General features: G+C 48.7%; 1 protein-coding gene across 15 annotated transcripts in view; it reads right to left on the bottom strand.

Moving 5' to 3' along the window:
- Positions 1–15,090, bottom strand: part of NFIA (nuclear factor I A) — a 359,817-nt gene that overhangs the window by 206,190 nt on the left and 138,537 nt on the right. The gene's annotated exons all lie outside the window — the stretch shown is intronic.

Below are 15,090 nucleotides of genomic sequence, written 5' to 3'. Positions count from 1 at the left end.
TCTTCTCTGTGAGGGTTCTGAGGCGCTGGCACAGGGTGCTCAGAGAAGCTGTGGCTGCCCCATCCCTGGCAGTATCCAAGGCCAGGTTGGACACAGGGGCTTGGAGCAAGCTGCTCTAGTGGAAGGTGTCCTGCAGGATGTTGGAATTGGATGAGCTTTAAGGTCCCTTCCAACCCAAACCAGCGCAGGATTATCCTCCTCCTGGCACTATTTGTCCCTTCATACCTTGGCTTCACCCTGTGCTTCAAGAGAAACACGACTTTCACAACTATCGGTTACTCTTTCAAATAATATTCATGGGTGTAATTACATTTCAATCCGCTGGTGCAGTTGTCTGGCTTATCCAGCCAATGCATCCTTAGCCATCTGCTCTATGGTTTAATTTTAAACGTTAACCTAAGAGTGAAAGGGAGTTTCCCGTGATAAATTCATCCAGCACCATCCAGTCCATGTTTATTTATGCCATAAATAAAGAGCAGGGGAACAAATGACAATTATTAACAAAAATATGAAATATTACTGATCTATGTGGCTGGACTCGCTTCTCTCTAACTGGTCTTTTCAGTTTGCATCAGGAATTGAGTTAAGGGCAAGGGAAAGGATATACACCCAAGTGCAGACCTTCCTCTTCCCACCCTTTTCTCCCCTTGGTCGTTCAAGCAGCTGGAGTTGTTACCCTGTGATGTGAAATCTCACGTGCTCCTCGAGGATGCTGACATTTATTTAATTAATTTTCCTCCCAAACTTACACAGTGGGCCTGCATTCAGAGCGCGCACATGAATAATGCAGGTCTGAAAACCACATTATTACAAAGGATGTCAAGTTCACACACTGTCAACACTAATAAACTCCCCAAAGTGCTAAAATCCAGGACACCCATCTCCCCCCCTTCCCCATCACTCTATTTCCCCCCTTGAAGGTGATGCCGGCAGCCCCTGCTTTGTGCCAGCAAAAAGCCTCACATGGGGCAAACCACAGAGAGCCGGAGGACGGGACAGACCACACTGCCCCAGGGTAAAACACAATACTTGGGGCTTTCACTCGCACCCGGACTCAGCAGATCTCAAACCCATGTTTTAGCACTATTTGTTATTGCTGTGGTAGGACCCGGACCCTTCCCCGACCACTTGCAGTCTAATTTAAGAGACGGAAAAACAAGTGAGTGAGACAAACCCTCAGAGGAATGGGGTACGAGTAACAAGGTCACATTGCTACACCGGCAGCTATTGCCAAACTTGCAAACTATCTGAAAGTTATTTATATATAAAATAATTAAAATCACCTGTCCTATCCTGCCAGCCTATCTCGCCATCCCAGGTTTGCTCCTGCCTCGCATGCCATGCAGCGGAGTACTTTCGGAGCCATGGTAGAGGTAGACCCAAGCAGAAAGCAGTGCAGAGCAGGGGCATTGGTTGAGCATCTCCCAGTCAGGTGACAACTCAACACCAACAATCAGTGCTTTCAGGAAGTGAAACCCATCAAAACAACCCAGCAAGCAGGATCCAGAAGCTGAACTCGATCCACACCAGTGAAAGAATGAAATATTCTCAGTGCCTGGAAGAGATGAGCCCTTTTCATAGAATCATAGAATGGTTTGGGTTGGAAGGGACCTTAAAGCTCATCTAGTTCTAACCCCCTGACATGGGCAGGGAGATCTTCCACTAGAGCAGGTTGCTCATGCCTTTTGATGTCCTTTTTCTAACTCTATAAAATACTTTCACCCCAGGCACCATCATGCATGAAAGCAAAATGCAGAGAGGAGTATTAATGTTTCCTAAGGTGTCTGCTAAAGCATTAATAATGTTGAAGACTTTATATTCTACCAGCACGTCTGAGATGCATTAACTACTCAAAGGACAGCCTTTCTTGGCCCAGCATTAGAGACTTGCACCTCCTGAAAATATTTGACTCCCTTACACTTAATGCAGATGAAAAACACCACAAAATGCCCAGGTGAAATTCCACCTTGACATGGAGATGTGGGGGTGCACTTGTCCCCAGGAGGGCTGTACATGGTGCTCTCAGACCCAGCCTGGTCACCTCTCCTTCTCCAACATTTCAAAAGCATCTGTGATACTGATTTCACATGTTTGGAGAGTCAGGAGGGGGTTGAAACTGTGACTGTGGTAGAGTCTAGAAGTTGTTAGGATTATTCAAGGTCCTACAAAGCCTTTGAGATGTTCACATGATGAGCATTATCAATACGCAGCACTGTCTGACACCATCATTTAAAGAGGAATGTACAAATACTCTACATGCACTTAAGCAGACACCTACCTCCCTGCACAGAAGCAAGACAGGCACTTCAACATGCCAATAACAGAAAGAGTTCTTTCTTCATCTTGCACAGGCAGAGGAGGGAACCCAGCATGTCATGGGGGAAAGACCCTGAGGCAGTGCACATCAGCACTGTCTCACCTGGGGGTCACCTACTTTCCTTTCCTTGCTAACAGGCAGTAAAGCCAACTCCACAGGTAGGAGTGAGACAGCCACGTAGCTGCATTTCAACCTGGACAGATAAGAAGAGATCAGGATGGCAAGAGGTCATCCTCACAGACATCCCTGATCTCTGCCCCGGGCACGAGGTCATCTGGATCCTACAGCTTCTCTCACACCATATCCTGCCCTTACTTGACATGCAGCAGGAGCAGGAGATGCTCCAGGCAAATGTGCCACAAGTGTCCAAACAGCTTTTCAGCAGTGAAACGACCCAGGCAGTGGCCCCTCTGCCTTCCGTGTCCCACCTAGACCCAGCCCAAGCCCAGCACTCCATGCTAGTTAGAGGGGGTTGAGCTATTTTTAAGGCGCACAACGCAGACGCATAGTGAGACAGGATGTCTTCCCGCAGAAAGACCAAGTAAATAGTGTATAATGACAGGATTTCTATTATTGATGCTTCAGCAAATCATCTTAGATCCTCGGAGGATCAATTAATCATTGGGATTGTCAACACCCAACTCCATGTTGTGAGTTTTTGCCATCCAACTCGCCCATCCTCCCCTCTACACAAATGATGCTGGGGGCACGGTGCCAAACGAAGCGGAAAAAGAAAGAAGGGGAAAGAAAGCATCGAACAGAGAGGCTGTTGTCAGGGCTGGACCCTAGCGTTGGCGAGGAAGATCAAATGCAGCTGCCCCCATGGCTGCATGTGGTTAAGCCCGCCGTGCCTGAGGGCAGGCGGGATGGGGAGCAGCCAGGCAGCCTACGACGGGCACAGATAATTAAATCATCCGATTGCTGGGCAGGCCACATTAAGAAGCTCATCGGTTTGCATGTGGCCCCTTGCTGTGGCCACCCGTGAGCTAAGTCTTGCCTAGATGCTAGTAGACAATTAAGACAAATTGTATGGCTGAAGATCAGACTAGAGCACTGCCAATGCCCTTGCCTGGAAGCTCCGCTGAAGAATGAGGGCACATGTGTGTGGGAACCAAGGCTCGGAAGAGAGCTTTTAATGAACAACGTGCCAGCATTTGTTGCCAGAACACACTCTTCATTTCAGCTCTTGGAGAAAACAAAACCCTTAAAACCAGAGTTTACTACATTTCACTGATCTTCAATATGGCTGGAACTTCAGGATGCTTCTCCTCAAGCTAAGTTTGTATCAGTGAAAATATGCTTCTTGTTAAAGAAACTATTTAAAATGTGGAATCTAAAATCAAGCAAAAATAGCAGACAGTATGTTCAGCTTCAAAATTGGCTTGCACTCAACCAAGTATACCATAAACAGAAGGCAGAACTGACTATTTTTATCTTAACAGCCCTTGGGTGATTAAAATTTGGGGCCAGAATAAACAATTTTTTTCCCCATTCCTTGCAAGAGAATATGTGACATGGGCTTGGAGTCCTTTCTAATGTTTTAACTCCCTTCCTAGCTATTAGTTGTTTGCATTAGAAATGTTCCCATGTACCTGACAGCAGAAAGACTGCACTGCACCAGCCACGGTATGAATTATAGGAACACAGAGACCACTGTGCCCTGAAGAGATTACCACACAAGATAAGCCAAAGACAACAACAAAGCGCTAAGAGGGAGCAGGTGAGAAGTTAACAAGAGTAGGAATGCACAGATACACAACACATGCAGTTTTCCTTTATGAAGCTCAGTGTCATGGACAAACACTGTGGCCAAGGACACAAGGGAGATGAAGGTCACAGGGATGCACCGAGGAGGGAGAGGACCAGATGAGGTCAGGGAAGGTGATGGGTGAGGAAGACACAGAGCTGCTTCTGAATCAAGGAGCAAGGAAGGCTGGAGGAGAGAAGGGAGAAGTGGCAGAGCGAAGGAGAAGAGTGAACAGAAGTGCAAGTGCTAACAGAGAGCACGGCTGGGAGTCAGGGATGCTTCAAGGGATGGCATAGCCAGGGTCAAAGGCCAGGGATAAAATCAAGCACCAGTGTGAGACGGCGAAGATGGAAGAGACTGAGAAAATCCAGGCCATGGAATGCACAGCTTTCCAGCAGCCGGGACAAGCAAGAAAGAGCAATCATATGTTGAGGGATGGGCAAGGCAAGAGAGAGATGGGAGGTACAAATTGTTTGCACGTTTGCGGAACAAGAAGTTGAAGATGGAGCCCAGGTTTTGGCCATCAGTTGGCAGTGGTTCCAGCAACTGGAGAAAGGAGAAGAAGCGGCAATAGGAAGAGGAGGAAGCAAGAAAGTCACTTTTGATGGTGTTAAATAATGCTGATGGTTTGTCTGCTCCCACTGGAGCAGCTATGGTAGGGCTGAGCTGTGGGACTGACTGGAGGGAGGCAGAGCAGGACGGGAGCAATGGACTGGGCATTATGGGAGCTGAAGCCATGGGTACAGAAGCAACTCATTTGAAAGAAGGTGTAGAGGAAGGAGCCCAAGTGAGATCTGGGATACCTGCAACACAAGGGGATGAGAGGTTTTGACATTTACTGAGCTATGGCATATATTTGGGGTTCTCTGCAGCAGCAGCCCGCAGATTTGTTGGACACAAACCACTGTCAACCCTCAATACTTCTTCAGACCTTCACAAACAGACTTCACATCTTTTAATTACAAACTACACAGTGTAATAGTTAACATGTGGACACTACAGTCCACATTTCACAGTGGAGGAGCTGATGAGTTCTGCTGTGAGGTCCACCCCAACAATATTTATTGGACCAAATCAGCAATATTTATTTATAAATAACCAAAAGAAAGATTTCCTGAAAAAGATCTCTTAAAAGCTGCACAGATGTCCAAAACGACGGCAAAGTGATGTGATGTACGGCAGACCCAAAGAGTTCAGAGTCAAGCACCTGGTACAGAAGACAATTGTGCTTCTGAATAACATTATATTCTCATATAATAATCATTGGGGAGGGTAATTATCTGACAAACTCTTTTTTCCTCATCCCTCTCTTCGTTTCTTCACACACTGCTCATCTTTACTCAGACCTGCTCAAATCTGTGCTATTGGTTTTGCTTCTTTTAAGTACAATCACTGCTCCTAACTTCCACCTCCAGCTCAGGGCTATTCCTCCAGTTTAGCATGTTCTCATTCGCACGGTGTCAGCAGAAAGGGTTTCTTACTCTAGAAAAGCCATTGCATATGCAATAAACAAATAGCCTTTGACATACTGGTTAATTATATCAGTTAGCAACAATCTCACATGCATGAATGCTGTGCTAATGAAAACACTCTGGCATGCAAAGCAGGACTGATCAAGACATTGAAGTGTCCAAACCTGCAAATTGTAAGCAGGGCAACCCATGAAACACAACAGGACTTTGTAGTTACACTTAGGAGGAGCACGGGTGGATGGCAACATGGTAAGGCCAGGCTCTAAACAAGGCACAGTATTAGCCTTAGGTGCTGAACAGTTTGGTTTCATGTAAAGGAAGCCATAAATTAAGAATTTAATCCTGCACCACTGGTGACAATGACAGCATTGATTTCTCTCTGGGTATAGCAGCGATGAAGGCATCTATTCAATACAGTATCTCTGTATCTTCTATAAGGCACTGGCTGGAGCACCATGTTAAAGAGCATAGACCCAAGCATGCCCCTCAAACTTCCTAGACCAAATGCTCTACTAAATCAGCCATTCTCCTTCACTCCAACCAAGCCAGACACAAAGAAGGGCCTCCATCCTGAGGACACCTTCTGCAGGCCACTTACAGTGACCCACTTTCCCCAAGGCTCCCTCTGGAGCAAAGAAGCCTTGAGCCTTCCCCACCACTAGTCCAGGATCCCTCCACACAAGGATCTTCACATGACAATCGCTGGTCACATTCCAACCTGCTCCAGAGGAGCAGGCTCCATCTCCCACCCCAGCAGCCAGCTCGGTGCCTCAGCCCCAGCACATGTGCTGTGCAGATGGATGCGGGGCGCAGGCTGCTGTGGCGAGCCTCGTGCGTGCTCCCTGCACGCTCCCTGTGCAACCAATTTGTATGTTTACCGCAGCATTCGTCCAGGACTTCTGAATGTCTGCAGCCAAAAACATGGGCAAGTGGAAAAAATGGAGGCGAAAGAACACCCCAGGAGGCACGCGCAAGGAAGGGTACACAAGTGCTGTGATTGCCATCACCTTCTGCATTCATGTGGCCAGGAGCCTTCTTTGCATCCTCTGCACGGACACAGGGACAAGCTGCATCAATGCTGGCTTCCCTCAATGTCAATGCTCTGGCCAAACCAACCCCTTTTTCATTTTTAACCTCTCTTCTACCTGGGTTCATCACTATCACCAACCTCTAGCGCAGTCCATGCCTATCTAAACAGAAAAACAATAGCCCTCAGGGACACGGTCTCCTTCCATCCAGTAACACTATGCAGAGCTAACCACAGCCTTAATGTACTGACAGTTAAACTGCTTTTATCTCTTTTCTTTTCCACAAAGCTCTCACACAATAATCCCCTGTCATATTTTTTACCAATAAAATATATGAATAGATAATCTAGTGGCTAACTTTACAGTGATAGGAGATCTCCCCTTATAATGACTTCCACAGTGAAATAACAAAATCCCTATCAAAGCCAATCTTTTTATGGCTGTTAGAAGGGCCGTCTCTATCCGGATGCTTGCCACCCGTTCCAGTTTAATTCTGCTGTCCCCTCACATAACAGAGAAGATGGACTAGCCCTAAATTTAGGATAAACACATGATTACCAGGCATTTAGCAACAGAAAACTTCCCCTACATTGTTTAGCCTAGAGACGTCCAAGCGCAAAAGCCAAGGAATGCTCTTCCCCACCTCCTTTTAGCCACGGATAAACCCCACACACTCCAAAGAGAAGCTTTTAATTAAAACTGGCCCTTCTGAGCCTGCAGTTGGTGGCAAAACCCTCCTTCAGTAAATGACATTGCTCTGGACTGCGGCAGCACGGGAGGCTCTGAGCAAGCCCGTGTTGGGTTTTGGCACTGGACTAGCAATCATAAAAAGCACTTTGGTGTTTACAAATCAAGGCTGAGCCCTGCCCAGCGCCAGGGAGGAGGTGTGGATGCTCCAGGCCATGTGCTGCGAATGAGCAGCAGGCAGTGATCCCCAGTGCCATGGGCACTGCCTGTACCCTGGCTGCCCCACACACCTCCTCCTGCTGCAACACTACAATTAAAAACTACCCAAACCATTTATTGGTGTCTTCTAAGCTGCTTCACTCCTCCTGCACCCCTTCTACTCCTCGTGCCACTCCATCACCTTCACCTTTCCCATTCCCTAACCTCTTCTGACAAAAACTCCCTTAAAGCTTTAAGCAATCCCCAAATCCTGGTGCTAGCACTGCCATGTGCTCACTCCACTCAGGACTCATAACTCTTCTCCAGCTGATGCAGGGGGACACAGGTACCCCTGTGTACCCAGCCTCAGTAAACAGCTCTTACTCTCCACTGGTCTTTGGGTATGACTTCAGTGTGCCATAAAGGAGCAAATAGGCATGTCAGTAACCCTCCATATTTGACTTGTAATCCTCATAAAGGCAAATTGCAACTGATCGCCCCTTACTTCTACCTACAACCCTCCTCTCCAAGCAAGACCTTAGGAGCTGAGCAGAGCCCTGTGTTTAACTACAGTTCACTGATTAGCTACTAGGCAGTAGCGCATGGGGATCACATTTCACCATTTTGTTATTTTTTAAGCCCTGAATAAGCCATAACATGCTCTGAGCATTCACAAACCACATACTCTCTACAATCTGCTGCAAGCAGGGAGCTGAAGTCTCAGTTAAACACTTCTTTACTCAGTAACAGAGGGACATAGAAGATCATAGCCCCAAAAAATCACAGAATCCCAGACTGGTTTGTTTTGGAAGGGACCTTAAAGCTCATCCAGTTCCAACCCCTGGCACGGGCAGCAACACCTTCCACTAGAGCAGGCTGAAATAAACAGCTGTGGGTAGACCTTATGCTGCTGAAGGATTTCTCAGGGATGGACATGGCTGTGGAGCTTGGGCAGGAGGACATGGGTGGATGCCAAGGCCAGCACACCAAGGAGTCCCATGGAAAGCAAACCCCAAAGGAGCTGGAGGGCTGGGAGGAGCCTGAAGGGGTCTCGGAAAGCTGAGCAAGGAGATGCTCCAGTTCATGGAAAGAAACATCTGTGCAGTCCTCCTCATAAAAAGCGTTGCACAAAACCCACCCTTGCCAGCTTAGGAAGCTTAAGGGTGATGATGTGAACCGAGGCAAGGCCAGCATCTCAAGGAGAGGTGATGTGCACAGTGAGCCCAGGGGGCAGGTCTCCTGTTGATAAATAAATACAGACAAGAGGAGCTCTGCAGCCCCGGCTGGTCCCACCCCAGGTGCTTCCTACACAGAAAGATTTCTGTGGGTTTGCCAATCCTGCAAAACCACCGCATGAGGAGGGTGAGAAACTGAAACCCTTCCAGTGGTCAGCGGAGCTGAAGGAGGCTCTTGTGCTGTCCTCTGATTCGGGCCACATCTTCCCAAACCCCTTCCACATGAGACAGATGCTTCTGCTTATGGTTTCGTGGCCAACGCAAGAGCCTAAAGCACTTGGGAGGATGGTGGCTCATTAGAGCAGGAACTTGGGTTCTCCAGAGGTAATTTACTGCAGGGAAGAACTTCCTGGCCGTGGCCAGAGCAGGAGGACTTTTAAACGACTTTCTTTATGTACCCCACTCTGGGGACTGGACCGGTCATGCACCATTGCATTGGCTCTTCCGAGTCAGGTCATCATGCCAGGTGGCTGGAAGTGCTGCACCACTGTCTCAACAGGGGAACACTTAAGGAAAGCTCATCCCAATTAATTAGAATTGTGAATTTAAAGTGGATTAATTAAACTGCATTAAATCCCTGTGTAAACTCCTCACTCAAGACTTTAAAGCATCTTTATTCAATTGCTAAAGCAAAACTTTGACCAAACCAAATTAAGGCCGTTTCATTTGTAAATGACAGTGTCTACACGAGGATGTAATGCAGTTTAGCTAATCCACTTTTAAAGTTATTTCACATCCATTGCAATTGTCCCCATGTAGACAAGCCGGAGGAATCCCGCCGCTCCCGAGCCTGTGTACAAATATGGGTAACAACAGGGCCATTTTTGGATTGCCTTTTTAGGAGATTATTTGCAAATATTCTCTTGGACAAGAGTGCAAAGCATTGATTTTTGGTGGGACGGAGGCAGGGAAGGACAGTGCTGTCCCACTGGCCCACAGATGTCCTTGGTTTATCCCCCCATTCAGGGAGATGTAGAGGAAAAGGAGGAGATGTGCATGGGCAGGAACATGCTTTGCAAACACAACCGCACATCCAAGGCATCTCCGACAGTATCACGGCAAGAGGTTTGTGTTCCCAAAAGGGAAAAGTGGAGTTAAAGGATGAAATAAGTGGAGATGAGGAAAGCAGGGGGTGCTGGGTATGATGTATGTAGTAGGCACATGGAGATCTCAGGTACACTGCAGTTGCAATGCTGGCACTGGGGGCTGCAGCAACCTTCCCAACACCACTGAGGCTGGGAAGGGACAGGGCTGCAGCCTCTAGACCCCTTCAGCATGCAAGGCTGTAGCCATCGACCACGCAGCAGCAAGGAGAGGACTCTGGATGCATTCAGCAAACTTGGGGCATTCACAGAGCCCACTTTGAGTCAGCGGGACGGCAGTGCAGGGGGTGTCCCTTCACCTGCAGATCCCCAGAACCTCAGCAGCGCAGGGAAGAGCCATGAAAACACAGTACCACATTCTGCTGGAGCTGCAAGAAAGCCCCGGGGAGCTCACGCTTGGGAAGGGTCCCTGCGTCCCGCTGGGCTGCCGGAGCCAAGGCTTTGTGCAGCTTTCCCAAGCTTGGCAGCGAGGCCCTGCTGCTCTCAGCCAGCGATTCCCCCTGCAGCAGGCACAGTTTGGGAGCCGTGCAGAAGGCGAAGGGTTAAGGCAGATCTGTGGTTTACAATTTAGTAGCAGTCAAGCCCCAGACCTTCGCAGGGAGGCTGGAGAGGCTGGAATAACTGCTGGCTGGAGCTGCAGCACGTCCAGAGGCAACGGCAATAAAACCAGAGTGGATTACATCCCTTTGGAAACCCCCAGGAAAGAAACCAAAAAATAAGAAAGAAAAAAGGAAAACAAGAGAGTAAAAAAAAAAAAAAAAGCAGGGAACGAAAGAAAGCATAAACCACAGATTATGTCTGTTGGCTGTTTTCTGATAAGCTCTGCTCCAAACACAATGCTAATGAGTGCAAGGGACATCCTCTGTGTGGGGCGGCTGCTTGACCGCATTTTGTCTGCATGTGGCTGATTTCCTCCCGCACTGCCAAGCCCCGTGGCATCGCTCCCTGCCGGGGCTTTTCCTTCTCCTCCTCAGTGTTTCACCCAACCTGCGTGAGTCAGCAGCAACCGAAGGAAGGGGTGAAGGGAGAATAAACACGCCATCTCCTGTAAACTTGCCCTCCCGAGCGTTTCAGGGTCGCCGTACACTGCACACGTGAGCTCCAGAGCGGGGCCGGGCGGCTTCGGAGCTCTTTTCATATTAACACCATATGATTCCCCTCCCCTCCTACTTGATCCCAAAGTCCACCCAGCTCCTGGTGTTAATTTACCCTTTGCTAAAGCCTTAGCTGCCCCCTTTCATACTGCCGGGCTCTTTACGAACCCAGTGGTGATTGCTTTCCCAAGGCATCTACTGGGTTGCGTCTAATTCCTCTAATTAAATGTAAAGGAGAGATGGTTTGGTGGAGCACCATTTCATCATTTCCCCTCTCGCTTCACGCTGTGGACTTTAATGAGGACCTAAAACACCATCTTGACTTGGCTTTAGTTTCAGGCCAGATGAGCTTTGCTTGTTAAGACAGTCTTTGCTTGTCAGGAAAAATAGCTTTATTAAGGTCATGTAACGCGGAGGGTTTGATTAAAGCTAATCAAGGAAGAAAACCAGACTGAAGCCGTGCGAATCAAACTGACTGCGACATGTTTAACATAACTTCACCTCGCCTATCTGTTAAAGGCAGACAGAAGTAAGATCAAGTTACCCAGAAGAATGCCTGAGCCGGGGAGAGGGGGAGTACGTACAGCACCGCACAGCAGCGTATAGCACCGTAGGGCATCGTATAGCACCGCACAGCAGCGTATAGCACCATGCAGCACCGTACAGCATCGTGCATGCTGCAGCTTAACCCATGCGTGGCTTGCTGGGAGTGAGCCGGGAAACTCCAGCCCTGTGTTTAACCCTTGGAGCCCAGCTTCCCATTGCACACACACACACTAAGTGCTGCCTGGCACAACAGCCAGGCCGGCGGTGCAGAAGCAGTGCTGCTGCTCTGGGATCCCACTGCACCGGTGTGCTCATCTGGAGGGGCTCCTGAACCTAAGTAACAGTGGGATGCCACATCCCGCTTTCCTCTGGGCTGTTTGGTCAAGGTGATGGGAGCTCTACACGAAATACAGCAGCGTTCTGAAGGACTGTCCCATTACTGAGGCTCATTACAGCAGTGCCTCGTTTGTTGGATTTTATTTGATATATTCTTCTATACTTTAAAGAGCCTGCAGCTGGGAGCTTGCCCCACTTCCTCCGTGCAAACTAACCACTGTGCTCCTTGCTTTTGGTTTTACTTTGCTTTTACTGTGCAGTGGCAACAAATGCAGATACACAGATTATTTGGGAAAGCCAGGCGGGGAAATGAGTTACAAAAACTAGGTGCTGGCCCATCAGTTTGGAGAGTTTATAAGAAACCCACAGCCCCGGTCAGCAGCCAAACACCCTCTGCCAGGCCCATGAACTCCATCGACTGCAAAACACCCATGTAAAGTGCTTTGGAAAACATGGATGAACTCAATCCCTCAAGCCTGAGGGACGTTGTCCCGCCTCGCGGGGTCGGATCCTGCTGAACCATTCCCCAGCTGCCAAAACTAAACCTGCCAACTGAATCGCCTCCGCTTTTTGGTTTCGCTCCTCAGCCCCCGGGTGGAAGGAAAACGCCAACGGATGTTTGAGACGCGGGCGGATTAAGCCGCAAGGTACAAGCTCTCACAAGCAAAAGCAATTAAACGAGGGCTTATTGTTGGGTGTTGGGTTTTTTTTCCCCTCTTTAAGAGAGAAGGTGGAAAGTCGACACTATGGAAGGGGCTTTTTAAGGATAGTTTTCTCCGGCAAAGTTCAGGAACTCCAAACGTACACAGGGATATCCTGCTTAGGACAAGGCTCAGCATTAAGAAAACACAGTCTAAACAAAAATGTGGGACTACTCCCCTGCTCCAGCCCCGCCGCTCAGCGAAGGATGGACAGGAAATTACCAGCGGTGGCATGGGGGCTGCTGCCAGGAGGGAGCGCGGAAACAAAAGACCCTCTATTGTGTAGGAAAACCTGACATCCATCCCCTTTGCTATACTCTGAACTCCCATAAACCTTTCCTGTGAGATATGATTTGTGAGAGCTTTCCACATTTCCAGTGCCCTGAGTTCCCCCCCCCTCCCCGCACATGCAATCGGGATCTGCATCTACACCAAGTTTCATACCAACGCCAGCCCTCAACACCCCTCTTTTTTGCTTCTTCCTCCTCCAGTGCCCACCCCACAAATTGCTATTAAGGGAGAAAATGAGGTATCTGCCCTCGTGAGAGGCAGCAGCAGCCCCGTGTTGCACAAAGTGCTGAAGGGGCTCAATTTCCTTCATTACTTGGTTCACCCTCAGTGCAAAAACAGGGAACTTTTTTCTTGGTAAAACAGTAATATTTGGTATTTCTGTGTTTCTTTTCAAAGCCCCATGCCGGAATTGAGTAATGGGTCACTCGGGATTAACTACATTTAACAAGTAGAAGATGCAGAGCATCACTCCCTCCCCCAGATTGTGTCCTTTGGTTATTTAAATAGGTGCAAGCAGAGGGACGGGAGAAGGAACAAGTCGGTAAAGTATCAGCTGTGGAAGTTTGTTGGGAACTTTCCAAAACCCTACATCTGCTTGGCAACAGCTCAGAAAGGGATATGGTTACTCTTTTTTACAGTAACACAGCTTTCCCAGGCTACAATATATGAAAAACAGCTTACCCCCAAGCAGGGAAGGGTGAAGGGAGAGATGCAAATGAAAACCCACTCCAGACCCGTTGTGAGACCCCGTCACCTCCCCAGAACCGGCGTCCTCCATCGCATGCATGTGGGCAGGTTGCCATGGGACCCCCTCAAGCCCCCCAGCACCGTGGGGTGGTCTGCGGTGCCATGAACACCTTGGGGTCCCTCCCGCCACGGCTGGAGATGGGGCTCCCGCTCCAACTTTTTGGGGCAGAAGCACTGCGCAGCTCCCATCAGCGTTAACAGTCGCTCGCCACAAACAACGCATCTAAAGGCACTGTTTTTAATTATAGTATTAATTGATCTCTCTCTCATTTATGGAAGGTTTTTTTTTCCAGCTGCTAATTAGAGAGATAATATCTCAGCCGGTTTACGAGCATTAGAAGACTTTTGCCTATGTGGAGATCCTTCTGCAGTGGAAAGCAGAGGTGGATGGAGCGGGGAGCCACAGTTTTGCACAGAGAAGAAATGCCTTGCTGCAGCTGGGTGCATTTCTTATATTTTAATTAATCTCACTTTAAAAAAAAAGGAAAGAAAGAAAGAAAAAGGCAAACTTCCCGCAGCCCATTTTGCGATTAGAGGGCAGGGAGGCATTAGGAAGATTTAGTGCCTCTGGCAGGGCAGGAAAACACGTGGAGAGAAAAAAAAACTCAGAAGTAAAAACAATAGCGCCAGGGAAAGGGGGAGAGCGTTTGGCACGTGATGAGACGCCTCTCGGTCGCATCCAACGCGGGACACGCTGCCCCAGCCCTCCCGCACCAGGAGGGGTCTGCCGGGAGCATCCCGGCGCCCGACGGCTGTCCCAGAGGATGGTGGGCTCGGCACGCTGCCGTCGCTCCTCCGAAGCCCGGGATCGTTGCCGGAGCGGAGGAAACACACGTCTCGATGTACTTTTACAACTAGGTGAAAGTTCCCGCAGCGGCAGGACGCGCGGCTGGCGCTGCCGAGGGTGACCCATTTCTCTAATAATTACAGCCCGAGTCACAAACCTGTTAAGACCCAATTAACAAAAATGTTATGCATCAGCGACGCGTATTTGGTCCAGAACTTCTAATTCCACAGTTTTTCCAACTAAATTCTCTCTCTTTATTTTCTGCTCATTAAATCCCTTCCCCTGGGTGCGAGCGGTTGCCTTCCCATTGTGTTGTGAAAGGGTTAGCAGGCCAAGAAGTCAGAACCAAAAGGGTGTCATTACTTGTTGCCACTTTGTGGTGGGGGAAAAGGGAAAAAGGAGAAGTACAAAAAAAATAATACATTAAAAATAAACTTTTGCTGCTCCCAAAGCCAGGGTGAAGCCCTGGGGAGCCCCAGGGGAGGATGGAGGGATCAAGCTGTGCCTGGCCATGGGGTGACAGCGGGGAAGGAAGGGGCTGGCTCTGCCCTGGCCTTTGCAGACAAGAGGAGGCAGCCGAGAGGGTTTTATTTGGCAGATGGGTGCAGCTATTGAGCTTATGCAGTAGTGGGTTTTTGGCTGCCCGAGTGGGTAGCCTGTTGTTTACTGTTTATGGATTTGTCAGTTTTAATTATTGTGAAGTGCCCAGATGCTCTGGCGACCAGTGCCATAAGCATTTAGGGAGCAAATATATAACGAAATACACTTGAAAACATCTCCGCTTCCTCCCCATCCCTCTCC

The sequence above is a fragment of the Pezoporus wallicus genome, unplaced genomic scaffold, assembly GCF_028554395.1.
Source record: "Pezoporus wallicus isolate ANWC-B61680 ecotype Strahan unplaced genomic scaffold, APGP_CSIRO_Pwel_v1 contig_8108, whole genome shotgun sequence".
Taxonomy (NCBI): Eukaryota; Metazoa; Chordata; class Aves; order Psittaciformes; family Psittacidae; genus Pezoporus; species Pezoporus wallicus.
The sequence above is the reverse complement of the archived record's forward strand: the minus strand, read 5'-3'. Positions and strand labels throughout refer to the sequence as shown.